Here is a 17,911-nt window from a genome sequence, read left to right as displayed (position 1 = left end):
ATACCACGCTAATGGCAGAGAGTGAAGAAGAACTAAAGAGCCTCTTAATGAGGGTGAAAGAGGAGAGTGCAAAAGCTGGCTTGATACTCAACATTTAAAAAACTAAGATCATGGCATCTGGACCCATCAATTCCTGGCAAATAGAAGGGGTAGAAATGGAAGCAGTAACAGACTTCATTTATTTGGGCTCCAAGATCACCACAGACGGAGACTGCAGCCATGAAATTAAAAGACGCTTGCTCCTTGGGAGGAAAGCTATGGCAAACCTAGATAGCATATTAAAAAGCAGAGACGTCACCTTGCCGACAAAGATCCGCATAGTCAAAGCTATGGTTTTTCCAGTAGTAATGTATGGCTGTGAGAGCTGGACCATAAAGAAGGCTGAGCGCCGAAGAATTGATGCCTTTGAACTGTGGTGCTGGAGAAGACTCTTAAGAGTCCCCTGGACTGCTAGGAGGTCAAACCAGTCAATCAAAGGAAATCAACCCTGATTGCTCATTGGAAGGATTTATTATGAAGCTCAAGCTCAGATACTTTGGTCACCTAATGCGAAGAGAGGACTCTTTGGAAAAGACCCTGATGCTGGGAAAGATTGAAGGTAAAAGGAGAAGAGGACGGCAGAGGATGAGATGGTTAGATAGCATCACTGAAGCAATGAGCATGAAACTGAGCAAACTCAGGGAGGCAGTGAAGAACAGGAAGGCCTGGCGCAATTTGGTTCATGGGGTCATGAAGAGTCGGACACGACTTAACAACTGAACAACAACATATATTAAACAAAGAAAATTCTATCTGAATTTGAAATTACTTAAAATAATCGTTACAAAATAATTGATTTAAAATAACTATTCTAGATTCTGCTTATATTTCCAATATGTCTTACCACCTATTTTTAAAGTAGAATTATTACATAAAATTAAGTATTCATGAGACTCAGCATCAAAATCCAATCCATGTCCCAGTAGGATCCAAATAGATCTACCTGCTCACAAACCAGAAAATGAAATATCCTTTTTACTAGATGTTTATTCAAGCAATTACCAAGATTTTAATAGGAAATAAATACCTACTTTCCAATAAAGCTCGTAAAGATATTCAGACAAGTTCTCATTCAGCATAAATATAGATGGTAAAACACATGTCCAGTGGTATTTTTGAATATCTGGTAAATAAATACTCCCCTCATCAAAAGATAATCTTAGTTTAGCCAATGAAATTCTTGGGAACCTATCTTCCCATATAAACTTCCACAATACTGATTTGAAGAAAATATCTATTTGGAATTAATATTGGAATGCCTCTTAAAATAAACCTCAAAGGGGTGGTTTGTCATCATGATGTAATAAGTCATGTGTTGTTGTTCATCTGAGATTGTATTTGCCTACTTTTGAGAACAGCTAAGGACCAGATGAGCTTTATTATGTCCTGATATGTAAAACCATAGAACTCAAAGACTCAAAGAGGGTGTACTTTCTTTCTTTTTCACACAACTGTATTTTAATAACATTAATCTTACTCCACCAGTTTAATGGCATCTTGCTGGCACCTTCTTTTCCTCCCCACAGTTGCCACTATTGATATTCCACCAACCCATCTATACCTGGATTCTTCAAGCACCTTCCTTTCCCTCCCCTTTTCCCCCCCAGTCACTGTCAACATGCTGGCCTGTTCCTTACTGTAATGGTCTCAGTAGGCTTCCAATGTGGCATGTCCTAACACCTTCCCTTCCCTTCCCTCCCCTCCTTTCAATGTCCTTGGCTCCTTCTTCTTCTTATGCTCTCTGAACTATGTTTGCCTAAAACAATCATATTTTGATCCATACTAGAACAATGTGGACTCATTTCATTCTATGTATATATTAAAACATCTGAGATGTGTGTTCTGGTTTGGGCATGGATCACCCTAAACCAACTGTTCCATCATGGAAAAGTTTGCACACAGAACATTTTGCATATTCCATAAAAAGCATCATGTAAAAGCTTCATGAAAATCATGAGGGATGTTTGTTTATATTTCAAATTTAGTCATAGCCCATCTCAAAGAGCGACTTTGGGCGGTTACATGTTGCAGTTCAGTAGGCCCATCTGATGACAACCACGGTGTATGGAAGAGCATGACTTGGAATATGAGAGGAATATATGGTAAAGAGCCATATAAAATTTATTTGTGGAACTAAGAGAAAGCAAAGGATGTAATAGAACAGAATGAAGGCAGTTTGATTCTGTATATTTTAGAGTTCATAAATGCTGAAAGTGAAAGTGTACCTGAGTACAGATTGGTGTCATTTAGACAGTTGTGGCTGTATGTGAAAGTAGGAATTCATAGGGTGGTAATAGTTGCATGTTATGCTCCAGTGTATGGTGATTATGAATGACCAGGGATGAGTTCTGAAAAAAATGCTGAATGAATCAGGATTGGATTTAGGGCTATTCTGTTAGAAGGTGTCAATGTATTCGCAGAAATGAGACAAAAAATATAGCAAGGTAAATGCAATTAAGAATAAAAGTAATTAAATTATTTGGGTTGAAAATGAATTGAGGGAATTCTGAAAGGAGTCTTTTAGAGATTTGTATGGAAATAATAGTGATTTGTCAAAGGACTGAATTTTGAAAAATGACACAAAAAAATCAAACTACTGTGAGAATGTTGAAAAATGGTGAGGATGCAGGTGTAAAAATATTAAAATATGGTTGTAGTTTGTTTATATATTATCTGTGCAACTTGTTTGATATGTATGAGGACTGCATCTGTGCCTAATGATTGGAAATATGCTGTTATTGTTCATTTATGCAAAACTAAAGGAGTAAGAGTGAATACAAAAACTACATTAAGATTAGTTTGTTAAGTATGCCTGGATGAAGTTTGGCAAAATTCTGATTTAAAGGTAAAATTTGGGAAGTGCACTTCAGCTTAATGCTGGGTAGGTAATACTTGCTGGCAGGTAGTACTTACAATGACATTAGAGGTAAGATATTTGGGGATGTGAATGTCTGTGTACTTTGAATGCAGACAGGATGCAGTGTTACTGATTGAGAACCTAAATGATTTGCGGTGAATGTTACCTAAATTATACAGGGCAGAGTATGGATCTGAAAATTAATGTATAGAAGATCAAGTAGTTATTTTAACTGAGAAAATGTGAGTGAATTTGTAGTTACACACAAATAGTGAAACATTAGAATAATAATATGTTGTATCTTTTGCTGAAATATTTACTAAAGATGGGGAGAAAAAGGTGAAGTTTTGAGATATGCAAATTCTGGTAGAAAGGTAAAGATAATAGGTTGTCTGTTGTAAGAAACAATGTTTATGAAAAAAAAAAAACCTCTGTATAATAGTGTACCCATTTTGTTGTATGGAAGTGAGAGTTGGGTATGTCAGGAGAAACATAAAAGAAAGTTGAATGCAGTGAAAATAAGGTATGTAAGTGTGTGTGGTAAAACATGAAGAGATAGGGTCAAGAATGAATGGTGTTGAATGAAGGTAGGTTGAATAGAAACGTGAATATCCAACATAAGCAAAATATACTGACGTGGTTTGGTTATACAGAGAGAATAAATAAAGTTCACAATACATGAAGGAAGTTATAAAGGTCTGAGAAGGGGGAGATTGAGATGGTCAAGACTCTATGGAGTTGATGAAATCCTCCAAAAGAGAGAGGTGCAAATATTAAAGAACAAAGGGCAATGCATGAAGCAGTAGAGGTAGTGGAAGCAAGGATGGTTTCAAGGATAGAATGATATGGAGAGAGATAGTGAATGGAATTGGTGTAAACCAGATTTAATTAGATTTCCTTTCCTTTATCTCCTGCCCATAGTTTCTTTTGCTTTCTATTTTTTACTCCTTTCCTGTATTTTGCATTACATTGCTTATCTTGAAAGGGAATATGATGGGCATATGTATGATGTATTTTTAATATCATTTTCATATTAGAGAAATATAATAATAAAGTAATAGGGTCCTCCATGAGTGGGGAAATGTATGTGTGTCAACTGTTCTTATGTAAACTGCAGTAAGTTATATTTTTTGGTAAATCATTTGTATTAGCAGAACCAGTTGTGTAAATACAATGAAGGCAGGGGAGGCAGCTGCCTTGAGGCACAAGGGGCTCCCTGAGTTCCCCCTGACAGCCACTCTTTGTCCCATGCCTTTATTAAACTTGATTCCTTTCTCTGCCTTATCTGGGCTGCAAAACCAGAGGGAAGGAGTGAATCAGTGAGGAAAGAGCTGCTGCTGCTGCTGCTACTCCCGTCTCCTCCTTCACTGCCACTCCTGAGTGAGATGTTGCCCCATAGCCCCATGTACCACAAGTGGGGCCCCCTGAGACTCTGATGGATGGTCTGGTGATCTCTTGGCCACTCCCTTCTTGCTCTCTTCCTCCTCCTGGCTGTGAAAAAAGGCAGAGCCTTGTTGGGCTACAAAACTCACAATCAGCCACTAAATGACAGCCAGGATTATCTACGTTTTGCCATCTAGTGGTGGTTCGGATTTTGCAGTCCAGGTGAGAGGTTTGCCTTGAGGCCTAGGAAGTTCTGCTTACAATTCTGAACAAAACAAAAGATAACGCCCCCCCCCCAAAAAAAAGTTTATGATGAGGAAATTGTAAAGATAAGTTACATTTCCTGTAGGAATATTTAGTAGCTTCTAAAAAACGAAGCCCAATATCCTCCATTCCTAAATATGGTTGTTCTGAAAGTCATTGAAATGTGCTCTGCCATAGCTGGTTGTCCTAAAAATGAAGTATATGATATAAATTATGTTGTGGCATATGTTCTTATTTAAATAAAGTCCCTAAAAGGTAAGGTCTTCGTTTAAATTGTTTTAGTTTACATTGTTTCTGCTTGGTGCCTTATATTATTTAATATAATTTATAGTATTATTTATAATACTATTTCTTTCTAATGAAGAATATATACTTTGTTACTTTACTGGATTAGGTTGGTTCTCATACCAACATTCACAGTTTGGAGTGAATTATTTATGAATGCAGTGCAGTTCTTAACTGCCTTCTCTAGCCCCTGAGGAACTATAGGAACTGAGGTCACCAATGGCATCTCTTAAAATGTAGCACTTTCTTTTATTCCTCTACCCCACAGTCTTTCAGTATACACAGTTTTTTGCTATTTATTTAACTCAGTATTCTGAGAAAAAGAGTAAGTGCCATAGCACCCATTAATGACTGTCATACTGATGACTGATCATTATTTTCTGTTCTGATAATCCATTGTGAACATCCATTATAAAATAACAATACTGTATATTTTATTATTCAGTGATTATAAGTGATTGCTATCCTTCTGCTTTATTTGTGCTACAACAATAAAGATTTTATAAGCTATGGTTTTTGGCAACAGAGCATTGTGGTCTGCCTTGGATTTAGCTTAATATCCCACTTGTTTTTAGAAATTTTCAATGGTCTTGGCATTATCTTCAATAAGTTTTACACTGAATGCACTTGTCAGTAGATCCAACCTGAATTTAATTCAAATTTGCAGTACTATTACTTGCTATATTGGCATGTTTACCATTATTGCTTCCATAAAACAGAATGTAATCTATTCTAAATTTTGAGTAATATTTTAATATCTCCATCAGAAACCTTTGAAAGGATGTTTGTTATTTTTTCCCACATGAACTCAGATACCCATTTGGATAATTCAGTGTAAATAGAACATAATCTTAAGACTCAGAAATGGAATAAAATTGCTAAAGAATGGCAACAACAACAACAAAACGAAGTTAACCAAGGAAACTATATTGTTGTTGTTCAGTTGTTAAGTCGTGTCCAACTCTTCGTGACCCCATGAACCATATTGCGCCAGGCCTTCCTGTCCTTCACTGCCTCCCTGAGTTTGCTCAGTTTCATGCTCATTGCATCAGTGATGCTATCTAACCATCTCATCCTCTGCCGTCCCCTTCTCCTTTAGACACCAGGCTTGAACAACTCATGCAACTGAATCTGTTTTGAACGGAAACACCCAAGTTCCCTGAGAAAATATAGTTAATGGCCATGCTGACTAAAAATTTGGGGGCGTAGTCCCAAACAGCTAGTAGGTACCAAGATAAAGATGACTTTCTTAAGGCCTGTTTGCAAGAATTTTTCCATGTGTGATTGCAGGTTGTCAGAGAATCCTTCTCAGAGAATCTTCTTAACTTTGTATTGATGATCTTACATTAATAACCGTGAACCTGTGTTTATTTTGTTAGGATATATGAGAGTAGGGAAAAGAGAATGCTTTGAAATAGGTATGGTGTATCTGTGTACCAATAGAACATGTACTGATGTGGAAAGATGAATTATGTTTTGATGGATGTGTATCTGTGGGAGAAGAGAAAGTTATATGATAGAGTGATAATCTAATACACCAATCGGCAGTCTGAAGCTAACCAGATTTTATAGACTGCAACTTCCACCATTTTTTGATTCTAGAAATACTGGATAAGGTGATTAGAGTTAAAAGGCGAATGTGGATAGTAACCATCTGTATGCTTTGATTTAGAGAGAGAAAAAGTGGACGCTTCAGCTCCACATGGTGGTAAATAAATTTGCCTTGCTAAATTTTCTTGAAAGAAATAAGGCCTTGAGAGAAAAAGAGTTGTCTACTATTTTTATTCTGCAGTCTAAAATAATAAAGTATCTGTAGACAAAAATCAATCACATTGCATTAGAAAAGTTTGGTTCTGGTGACTTATTTAACGACAGGAATATTTATTACATCTTATTCATAGCTCTTAAAAAAGAAATCCATTCTAGAAAGTGAGTTCATCAAATATCTGCACCCCTTAGTGTGTGAAAGACCCTGTACTCTCAAACAACAACATCAGGAGGACATTCATGTGATTGCCTCTTATCTATTCGGTATGTAAAACATGACATCTATTTAACAATACTTCTTGGTGCACTGCTTAACCAGAGATTAAGGATGTATTCAGCAGGAATCCAGTTTTATGATACAGTGAACACTGCAAAAAGAAAGCATTCTATATCCCTAGTAAGAAATAACAAACAATTGTTTGGGATCATTAAGTCGTTTTAGTTTATGATACTGTTCAGAATTCATCTGGTAAATCCAAACTTTCTACACTTTATTGGCCATGGTCTGTACTCTTGCTAGCAAAGTTCTAATGATGTATATGTAACACAATTACTAAACTATGAACTGAAGACCTTTGCCCCTAACAAATTCATTTTCTCTCTTTTTCCAAATATTCATTACTATCTTTAATTGTTCTTTGTCCCACTCAAAGGGAAATAAGTTAGCAGTAATTTTTCAGACAAGCAACTCTGGTCAAACTATAGGAAATGGGAAAATAAGGAATCAAAAGGGGTAAAAAGGTAATCCCCTCACCTCAGGTATTACCAAGAAGAAATCCCAGAGATATGGACTTTATCTTCCATTTTGCCAGTAATACCATAACCTGATTGTCTTTTACAATATTATCCATTCTAGTATATGTGAAATGCATAGGGCAAATCTATGTAACATAAAACTCTGTTTGAACAGGACATTTTTTTTAGATTTTTATCCTGCCTTTTTTTTCTTATACAACTCAAGGCAGCAAACATATTAGTACTCCTTCCTCCTCTTATTTTCCCCAGAATAACAACCCTGTAAAATGAGTTGGGCTGAGAGAGAGTGACTGCCCCAAAGTCAGCCAGCCAGTTTTTTGTGCCTAAGGCAGGACTAGAACTCACAGTCTCCTGGTCTCTAGGCCAACACCTTAACCACTACACTGAACTGGTTCTTTCTTTTTATAGATTCAGGCAGATAGGCAAAGACAAATGATTTATCAAGTGTCTGGTGGTTATCATGCATTTATTTCAAGTAATTATTTGGCACTTTTAAAGACTAAGAACTGCCCTTAATACAGTTCACGTAATATATAAAGTTATGTAAGCAAATTATTATATAATACAAAATGTATACAAAACCTAGAAAAGTATAAATGTTTAAAACAGATAGTAAAAACCAGCAGCAATAAATAAAGTTAACTTTACAAATCTGAGTTACCTTCAAATTGATGAATAACTAGCTTATTCTTTGAAAGAGAAGAAGAGGACAACCAGCAGCAAGGTGGATGGAAGTTACAGTAGCGATAAGTTCACCATTGGAAGATCTGAAATAGCAAGTTAGGGACAGATTGGCATGGAGAAAATCTGTGTGGTCACTAAGAGTTGGCACCAACTTGATGGCACATAATTATTTGAAAACCCATTTTAAAATTGTTATTTATTATTGTTCCCACTTTAATAACAAGCAAATTCCATAGCAATGGGGACATTATGGCAATCCAAAATGAAATGGCCAATCTTAAAGGCTCAGTAGATTCATATACTGTAAGTGCAAACGATCCTTTAAATAACTTTATGCTAGGCCAATTACTACTTTAAAGGTAATGACCTAAACTTTGAATTGTACCAGAATAGATAAGACAGATTTTATTTATCTTTACAGTATTACAGCTGAAGACCAGCAACTTAAAGTACTACAATACAAAAACTACAACGTCCAAATGGTGTTGCAATACATAATAAAACAGACAGTAACATAAAGCTAAGAGAAGATTGTGCATTACAATGATGGGGAATCTAGAGTAACAATTCTGTTGGCATCCTCCTGTTATTACTTTTCATAGAATTGAATGCAACCATACCAAATTTAGTAGGATCATAAGTAGTAGCAACCTACCTGTCTCAAAGTAGAAGGAAGACGAGAATTTCATCTGGAAAGTTTGCTGAAAAGGACATTGTGTAGCTTTTTATAAAATGCACAATAAATCAAAACATGATCAATTGTTTCTACAACTCCTAAGCCACAAGGGCAAGTATGCCTTTCATAAGGGATCCTAATAAATCTGTCTTCCAACACAGCAGATGCAAGAATGTTAAATTGAGCCTGAGTATACATTATGCAATGCCTGGGCAATTCCAAGGTGGTAAGGTATATAGCTGGCTGCAGACTCAGATTCAATAAATCTTCAGGACCTAATGTCATTAGAGACTTGATTTAACCCATTTTGCCATTCAGTATCCAGGACTCACTGCTTAAGAAGTATTTTAGCTTGACTGCAGACAGTGGTCAACTAGTTTTTGGGAAAAGGCCAGAAGTTGACATCTTACCTAACAGAGGTTATTCCAAGCCAAATGAAATATATCAAGCATTTTTAGGACAACCAGACTCCCTCTAAAGTCAAGCTTTAGCCACTTTAGCCAAAGTTTAAAAATAGCCAACCAAGCATGAGTCTCCACCTAGGGTAAATCACCTTCCAGTGGCAAGCAGCATTAAGGACACATTTGGGAATCTGAACCACTCCTCTCAGCAATCTATTTGCACTTCTTCTCAAAGGGAGAAATTGGGGTAAGATCCCAATGTTGAGTTGTCTATATAGAAGTTGAGACAATGATTTTGTCTTGAGCAGTTGGATGGCAGCAAACACAAAACTGAATTGCCTCATTTTGAGTAAAAAGCCTTAGGTAAAGGGCCAACAAGGTAGATAGTAGGAGTCAAAGGACTGCCTGAGATATGGTAAAACATTTGAAAATGGGACCCTCACACCACAAGGACTATATGAAAAGTAGCTCAGAATGGACTTGCACTGGAATAGCCTACTTAATATGCATGAATTGAGTCTCTTGATCTAATATATTGTATTAATTATTGCCACGTTGCCTTTAAGGCTTTATACTTTTTGAACTTCAAAACATTTTATAATGAATTTTCCTTACCCAGTAAATGTTGTGGAAGATTAGCAGCCAGATGAACCTGTAAAATTTAAAAGTTGCAATCAAATATGTTTTGTGTTCTACATATTCTTGGTCAAACCTGTTTTTAACCAAGACACCTGTATATATTTAGAGTCCTATAGCCTCTGAACTATTGCACCATAATGATCAAGAATAAGTTTCATGAATCAGCCAGTAAGATAGAATTGCAGATTGCCTGGAGGTCAGTAGAATGACTGAGTATTTGTATGGCTGTTCTATTCATATGTTTCTTCCACTTGATCTGAGCATTGTTTGTTTCAGTGTTGTAATTAAATGCTGTCTCAGCATGAATAGGATCATTAAAGTGTTTAAAATTTAGAGCCAGTGGCAGATGATCTCTGTCTGGGTGTGGCTCATCCTCTAAATGGCAAGCATAGCTTATTAGATTGTAAGATGCCAGCTAGCAGTTGGGGGGCAACTAAAAAGTACTGGACAATCACTCTCCACTGCACTGTTTAAAATAAGTAGGTCCAGCCAATTAGCCACCTGGGGCAGATTAAAGACTACCAAGTTGCATTTAGCATCTGGATCACCAACTCCACCTGCTGCTCTATCAATAGAGTCAACTCCAAGCTCCTGATCAGGAGGACTGCAATAATTGCATTCTTACTCTGATGGGAATATTTCCTACTCACAGCACTTCCATCTTATTTGAATTATTACAGCCTCCATTACATGGAAATGTGGAGCAGAGATATGCATCATCAGCATATTGATGATTCCTTGGTCCAAACCATTCAGAAGTGTTACAGTTTTCTGCTCCAGATGTGGAAGCTCTTTAGAATTTGAGTACAGGCTGTTTTTCCATTGGCAGGAACTCTCACATCTCATGGGAATTATCCCCTCCCATCAGCATTTAGCACAGTTTTGTTCTCTTTTGAGCACAGTTTGTGAACAGGCTTGGTCAACATTGAAAGCTTAGTTTTTGTCTTTAAAGACTTACAAAAGCAGGTGAACTCAGGATATAGTTATAATTACAGGGTTTTGTTTGGTGGTTCTTTTTATGTATTTTCTTGTTGTGTAAAGTTCTTTCCATTTGCTTTTGTGTATGGTAAATTGTTTATTTTTATTTTACATTGTACATGTAAAATAACATGTATGTCTGTTTGAAAATGGATCAAAAAACCATTCAGTTTTTGAAAAAAAAATGCTTTCAGGATAAGCAGTGGTAAGCAAACTGCAGAAGAGGGCTAAGAAATAGAAAGCAAATGAAATTAGAGACATGAGATAAGAAAAAAGAAAAGGTAGCTGAATCTAGTTTTCCTCAATGACCTTGACTCTACCTTTCTATTCTGAGGCTCCCATTGAGACTAGAATGGCAAGCAGTGGGGGCAACTGTCCTGGCTGGAATTCCTCACAAAGGACTGGGGTTGGGGGAGAGGAGAGAGAGAAATCACACTAATTTTACCTTTGCCTTCAGTACCAAAACTTCTGGAAATTTGGCCAGAAGGGTGGGGGGGGTGGGGGTGACGGGACTGAATAGATGTGCCTTCTTGAAAAATGAAGCTTCCCTTTGAAAGATGTGCTGTCCTGTAGTAGATGACCTGTGGTCCTTCTATTAGTGCTGAGCTACAGTGCCCAGCATCCCTTACCCTTCACCTGTCTGGCTGGGGCTGCTCTGTTGCAATTCAGCAACATCTGAAGGATAAGAAATTGTACATTAAAAAATAATTGTTAAGAGATGTATTAATTTCTTGCCCAACTCTAACCCAGTGAAATCATCAGTTTTATTCTGGATAGGTTCACACAAATATGTTTTTCAATTTAGAAGTCACAAGAATAGAGTTTGAGAAGTCTTAGCTGAAGGTATCCAGCTGCAAAACTGCAGTAATTCACATGTGCCCATAAATTTTCTTTGATTGTCCTATTTTAAGAGTGTCCAATAATATTTCACCTGATTGAAATTCAAAATAAATTTAAGGATAGAACAGTTGAGAAATTTTCAAAAGTCTACTGCAGTTTTTGATGAGAAGCTCTGGCGTTTCAATTGTGTTACTGGAGATATTTGAATCAAAATTGGAAATTTTTGCTTGAACAAAATGTCAAAGGAATGTAGATAGAAACCAAAAGAAATCAGATTACATTTTATAGAGAGAGAGGTTTTCACCTAATGTTGTTTTTTCCCACATCAGCCAAGTAGCTATGCTTATTTATGTAAGATACTTTTATTCTGTTGTGCAGTGTGTACTTTCTGAGTGGATTATAATAAAAACAGTGATTTAGGCATTTCTAACAATCCATCGTAAATGCTACCAACTATAACAGACAGACGGATAGCTAGCTAGCTAGATGGATGATAGAATAAAAACAATACTTTAAAGATGGAGGATAAAATCCTCATTATAATCAGTTCCTGGGTTTCGGGGTAAAACCCACAATAATCCATAACTGCTTGAAGGCAAAGGCCTCACACTGCAGAGACCAAAAAATCTGATTCTGTTACAGCCACTCCCCAAAAGACTGGAGTTGGCAGCCTATTTCCTAGTGGTCCTCCAAGACCTAATTTTTAAAACTGGAAGCAGCCTATTTCTCTCCCAACTGGGAATAAAAAGTTTGTGAGACCAGGAATTGTCACCTAGCCTGAGTATGGTTATTTTCCTCTTCTCTCACCATCCAGTTTTTCTTTTGGGTCGTGCTTACTATGCAGAGGATACTGACTATTTGCTATCAGTATTGGTATCAGTATGCCGTTCTGGAAGGCTTTTCAACTGAAGGACAGAGTAAGACTACTATGAATAAATAATAAGGTCAGGATGAGTTTTAAAAAATCTCAACCTATTGCCTGAAGATGATAGGTAAAATGTCTCTGAAGAAGGTATTCCATAAACAGACACTACAACCCGAAAGTTGTCACTAATGTATCAGTTTCATTAGGCAGAAGAGAAAATCCCAGGGGCTGAAATTAGCTAACAATCAAGCTGTGCCAGTTGAAATTCCAGAGCAGTTTTCAGATTTATCCCAAGTGTAACACACTGCAGTTATTTAAACTGGATTACCAGTGTGTAAACACTGTCACTAGTCTTGTCTTTGTACAAGAAAAGCTTCATTTGACATACTGGCTGGTGAAAGATATTCCTGTAGCAGCAACAGGGAAGTGATTTGTGTTCACTTTCTTTCAGGATTTTTCTTTTTTCTTTTTGAATATTTTTATTGTGAAAATAATATAATACAATGGAAAGTTTAAAAAGAAGATGGAACAAAAGAATAACTAAGTACAGATTTTTTAAAAAAGCATAGTGAGAGGACATTCTGATAACACAGCTTCCCCGTCCCCAACCTCTAACCACAGTTTAAAACTTTGTGCTTTACAATGAACTTTAATCATTGTTGTTGGTTTCTGTTTAAGTCCCAGAAACTACTGTATATTCCAAATGTCTAAATCTGCCTTGCTGTGTATTGTGTTATATATAAGGAAGGCTGTATATTATGGATATACAGGTAGTTGTCATTTAGTGACTGCTTCAGACAGCGACAGTTTGCAGTTACAACAGTGATGAAAAAGTAACTTTGCGAACAATGCCTACATTTATGACCTTCTCAGAGTCTCTGTCTCAGTCAAGTATTCACCATTACAGTTGGTTAGTAGGCATTGTCCTGTGCCTGACCTGTTTTTTCTTTTTCTTTTCCCCCTTCACAGAGTGGAGAGATTGCCTAAACAAGCTACCTCTTTCTGAGCTGCTTTTCTCTGCAGCTCAGCAGGTCCCTGAAAAGTGTTAAGGGTAGGTTAAACTCAACCAGTTAAGCTCAGCTCTGTGACCTTAGCTGGTTGATTAGAACCTGAGGCTGGCACTGCTGCCTGAAACTGACAACTAACATTAATTCCCTTCTTGCTAATTATCCCAGCCCCAGGGTAACCATTCCAAAGGGCAGGGGAGCAGGGAAAAAGGGCTATAAGATTTGGCCTTTTATCTGGCTTCCTTGTGAGTCGAGTTCTGGAAACCTTCCTCACCGTTTGGGCTCACTGACGCTGTATCCTTCTGAAGCTATAAAGCAAAAGAGAGCTGAAGTAAAATCATAAGCACAGTCATTGTCACATGATTTTTCACTTAGTGATTACTTCCCTTAAGCATTACGACTGAGTTGCTGGTCCCAATTACAGTCACTAAACAAGGACTATTCTCCAATTCTGGTCTTCCAGTCTGATATTATCAGCAGTTTCTCTTCCAATGTTGTGCCTGGTTTATTTTTGCTGCTGTCAACATATAATTTAAATTATTATATTTAATAAATATATTAGAAATTATATATAATTAGGAATTTAGAAAGTATATATAACTAGAAATATTATTTCAGGTAGAAATAAATGCGTCTTTTGACCTCTTGAGAAAAGACAGGATGTGAATGAAAAGAAGTAGCAGCAGTGTGCTAGTAGGGGTTTGTTTTGTACTTAAATCAAACGAGGCACATTTTTCTCTCTTATTATATTCACCAAAACAAAAGCATTTTCATTTTTGTTGATAGCTAATGCTATTTCTTTACATTTATTGGGTTCTGTTTTTTCTCTCTTATTGTCTCACTGATTTTTAGGCACTTGAACTTTCTCTCTCAGTGTAATAATAAGAGCATTCTTGTTTGTGGGCATTAAAGATAGCAGAATGACAATGGGATAATTAGTCTACTTACTGCCATCCTGTATGTAAATGGGAAAGAATAAGCAGTGTTGTCATCACAAGAGTAGCTGTTATAAATCATTTAATCTTCCTTTCCTTTTGTTTCTGCAGTTACAGCAATGAAAATCTGTATTTGCAGTTGCTTCTGTCTTGAAATAATAATTCAAGAGAGTATCAAAAACTAACTAAGCTGGAGAGAGTTCAAAAAGTGTTTGAATCTATAAACCCCCTTCACAAAATAGACACACTGAAGACCAAGGCAGCACTAAATCTAAGGTAATAGTGAAATACCAAACAGGTAATTCTGTTATAATAAAAATAAAAAAGTAGGTTAGACCCTATAAAAATATTATATATATATAAGTAAACAATTAAAACCAAATAACATTAATTAATATACAACATAAAAACCCAAGAACTCTGACCCTGCAGCCAGTCCAGAAGCTGCAGATCCCCAGAGGAGCACCCCAGTCTTCAGAGTCGGGCAAACCTAGATTTAAAGACTAAAAAGTCATATGTCATCCAAAGAGAATTGATTCCAGAGCTGTGGGACTAGGTCCTGAAAGACACTCAATCTTGAATTTGCTGTTGGAATATTAGGAGCTGCCAAAATTTCCAGAGAAGCTGAACAAGTAAATTTTGTAGGGATGTACCTGCTCAACAATAAAGATAAGTAGGAAGGAACCAAGGCTTGTGATCAAGTCACCCAAAGAAGTGCATATAGAGAAAAGAGAATAGGGCCAGTACTGAACCTTGGGGAACACCAACACTGAGGGAAAATCAATGTGAAATAGAGTTTTCAGAGGAAACAGAAAAAGAATAAGAAGACAAAAGAGAAATCAGAGAAAGCTGTACCAGTAAAACGCTGAAAAATCTAGGAGCACCAGCCCAAATGACAAACAGTGGGCCTTGGACACCAGAATGTAGACACAGGGTAATCGCTAGGACAGATATGAGGGTCCAGGGAGAGTTTTCTCAACAAAAGACATAAAAGAGCATGTTTTAAAAAGTCAGGAAAACTGCCGGTGGATAACAAGTTGGGGCTGATACAAATCTAGATAGAAACACTTCTACCTACAAGCAATTTATTCTTTTTGATTATTGATTGGAGCTGGGATATAGTAAAATACTGAGAGAGTATGTAGCAGTTGGTCATGCTCTGCTTGAAAGTTAATATTTTTATTTACTTGCCATTTGATAAACCTGGTGTCATACCATAAATAGGTCATGAAGAAATATTTTGCTTCAATTGTTGATCTTCATAGGCTCCTCTATATAATCCTTTATCCCAACTTTGAGTGAAGAAGGCTCCCACAGTTCTCATTTAAATATGAAAAGAAACATGAATCCTCCATTGGTTTCATGAATAAAGGATGGAAGGTCAGAAAACTTGGTTCATTGGAACTCTCTAAATTCCAATAAGTATACATTACTTAAATAAATAACAATATTAGGAATGAAGTAATTCACACATGTACACAGAGACAATTTTTTTTCTTTATATTCAGAAAACTTCATCATGAGTGAAGAAAATAAACCAGTAATAAGATCTCACAATTACATGTAAGCATTTAATTTAGGTGGAAAATGCTTATTTCTGACTATATAGATCATCTTGTCAACCATAGAACAAAGATGTCCACCCAAACAAAAGCTTTTGATTAGAAATGCTATGTAAAGGTCTTGCAACAAAAGTTACAATTAAGATGCTTAATATGAGGCGCGAATTTATAGTACAGTAAAGTAAAAGAAAGCTTCCTGCACTAGAAAACATCTTGGAATTGTGTTTCCCTGTGTTCCTTATACTGTTCTACAGTGTTGATAAAGAAAATGATAATATTCCAAATCCAGTAATGTTAACATGAACATTTGTGATGCACACTAAAACAAATTATAACAGAACAGGATAATTATAAGCTGCTAAAATAAAATAAAAATGTTGGATAAAAATTATGCTAGGAGCCTGCTGTTCTCATTCCATATCCATTCAGATTTATAGGATGATTAACATGAGAATATTAAGAATTGGACTGGTTCAATCATTGTTGGACTGCAAAATAAATAATACCTTAGTACAAACACTTCAAAATGATTGATATTAGTTGTAGCTGCTATTCTGATACTGAGCAAGAAAGTGGCATTCATCTTCACATATGCCATATTTATTTCCAAGATTTACTTGTTCCATTGGTCTTAGAAAATGATCTTATCTTCTTTCTGCTTAAATGTCTCTTTTTCAAAGAAGAAAAAAATTATAACTAGGCATTAAATGAATCCTCAATACAGTGGAACCTCGAGTTACGAATTTAATCCGTTCTGTGACTCTGGTTGCAACTTGAATTGGTTGCAACACGAGGCACATTTTCCCATAAGGTTCAATGTAATTACCATTAATCTGTTCCGGCGTCCGCGGACCACACATCAGGGGCGGAAAAACGGCCGCGGACCACGCGGCAGGGCAGAAAAATGGCCGCGGAGCACGTGTCAGGGGCGGGAAAATGTCCGCGGACCACGTGGAACGGGTGGAAAATGGTCGCGGACCATGTGGAACGGTTGGAAAAATGGCCGCGGACCACGTGGAACGGGCGGAAAATGGCTGTGGACCACGTGGAATGGGTAGAAAATGGCCGCAGATCCGGTTCATAAGTCGAGGCGAGTTTGCAAGTCGAGGTAAATTTTTGGGGCTGGAGCTGGTCGTATCTCGAAAAATTCGTAAGTAGGGGCGTTCGTAACTAGAGGTACCACTGTAATTCTTCATGTACCCCATCCCCCACCACCTGGTGTTCTTGAAAAGGTAGATTTTATTGTGACTGCTTGATAATTTTCCTTATAACTTCCATGCTGCTTAGATTGATAATTACTTTTTCTGCCTTATAAGTATATGAGTAACTTTGTGGGCAGAGGAGGTCAGTATTCATGGGCATTTGATGACAACTGTGGCCTGTAGAAGCTTGCAGGTTGGAATATACAAATTAATAAATGGTAAAGAACAGGGGTTAATGAATGAAATGAAATAAATAAAAATAGATATATTGTATATTTGTGAAACTAAGAGGAAGGGGAAGGATATAATACATCTGAATGATCTTATGGTGTGGAGTTGTCAAACACATGTATGACTGGAATTTAAATCCAGATCTCCCCATTGTTAGAAACTGGTCTAAGTATGAGAGCCTTCACAGTCAACCTCCCTTCTGCCAGATGAAGGTGAGGACAAAGTACCCCCAAGCAGCATCCATTTCTATCAACATTGTCTGCCATTTAAGGAAGAACTATATAAAGAGAGCCAGCTTTGTGCAATCAATTTCCTTTCTCAGTGGGAAGGGCAAAAAATGGTTAAAGCTTGGAGTAGCTGGCACTTTAAAGCATTTTAAATTTAGGAGTGCCTTCAAGTAAAAGCTCCATGCAAACTTGCAACTGACATCCACCTGTATTTTTTGGGAATAGCAAGTGGCTGGTTAAATCCTCAGAAATATAACTTCTAGGCATTTCTGGGAGATGCAGGGGGGGGGGGGGCAGAAGTATAAGACTTCAG

General features: G+C 36.9%; 1 protein-coding gene and 1 long non-coding RNA gene across 6 annotated transcripts in view; one reads left to right on the top strand and one right to left on the bottom strand.

The window, feature by feature from the left end:
- LOC148214615 (uncharacterized) overlaps positions 1-15,051 on the bottom strand; it is a 137,894-nt gene extending 122,843 nt beyond the window's left edge. For all 4 annotated transcript variants that reach the window (XR_015797962.1, XR_015797964.1, XR_015797961.1 and 1 more), the window contains exons 1-3: positions 9,728-15,051; positions 8,691-8,736; positions 8,013-8,118 (exon numbers count right to left, since the gene is read on the bottom strand). This is a non-coding gene — a long non-coding RNA (uncharacterized LOC148214615). The remainder of the gene's footprint in view (positions 1-8,012; positions 8,119-8,690; positions 8,737-9,727) is intronic.
- The window catches only part of ULK4 (unc-51 like kinase 4), a 183,322-nt gene that overhangs the window by 149,052 nt on the left and 16,359 nt on the right, over positions 1-17,911 (top strand). The window lies entirely within an intron of this gene.

Source organism: Python bivittatus, unplaced genomic scaffold (assembly GCF_059951505.1).
Source record: "Python bivittatus isolate LINGU-HERP-01145 unplaced genomic scaffold, Pbiv_v1 ctg000610_np1212, whole genome shotgun sequence".
NCBI lineage: Eukaryota > Metazoa > Chordata > Lepidosauria > Squamata > Pythonidae > Python > Python bivittatus.
Note: the sequence above shows the minus strand (reverse complement) of the source record. Positions and strands in the feature narration are given on the sequence as shown.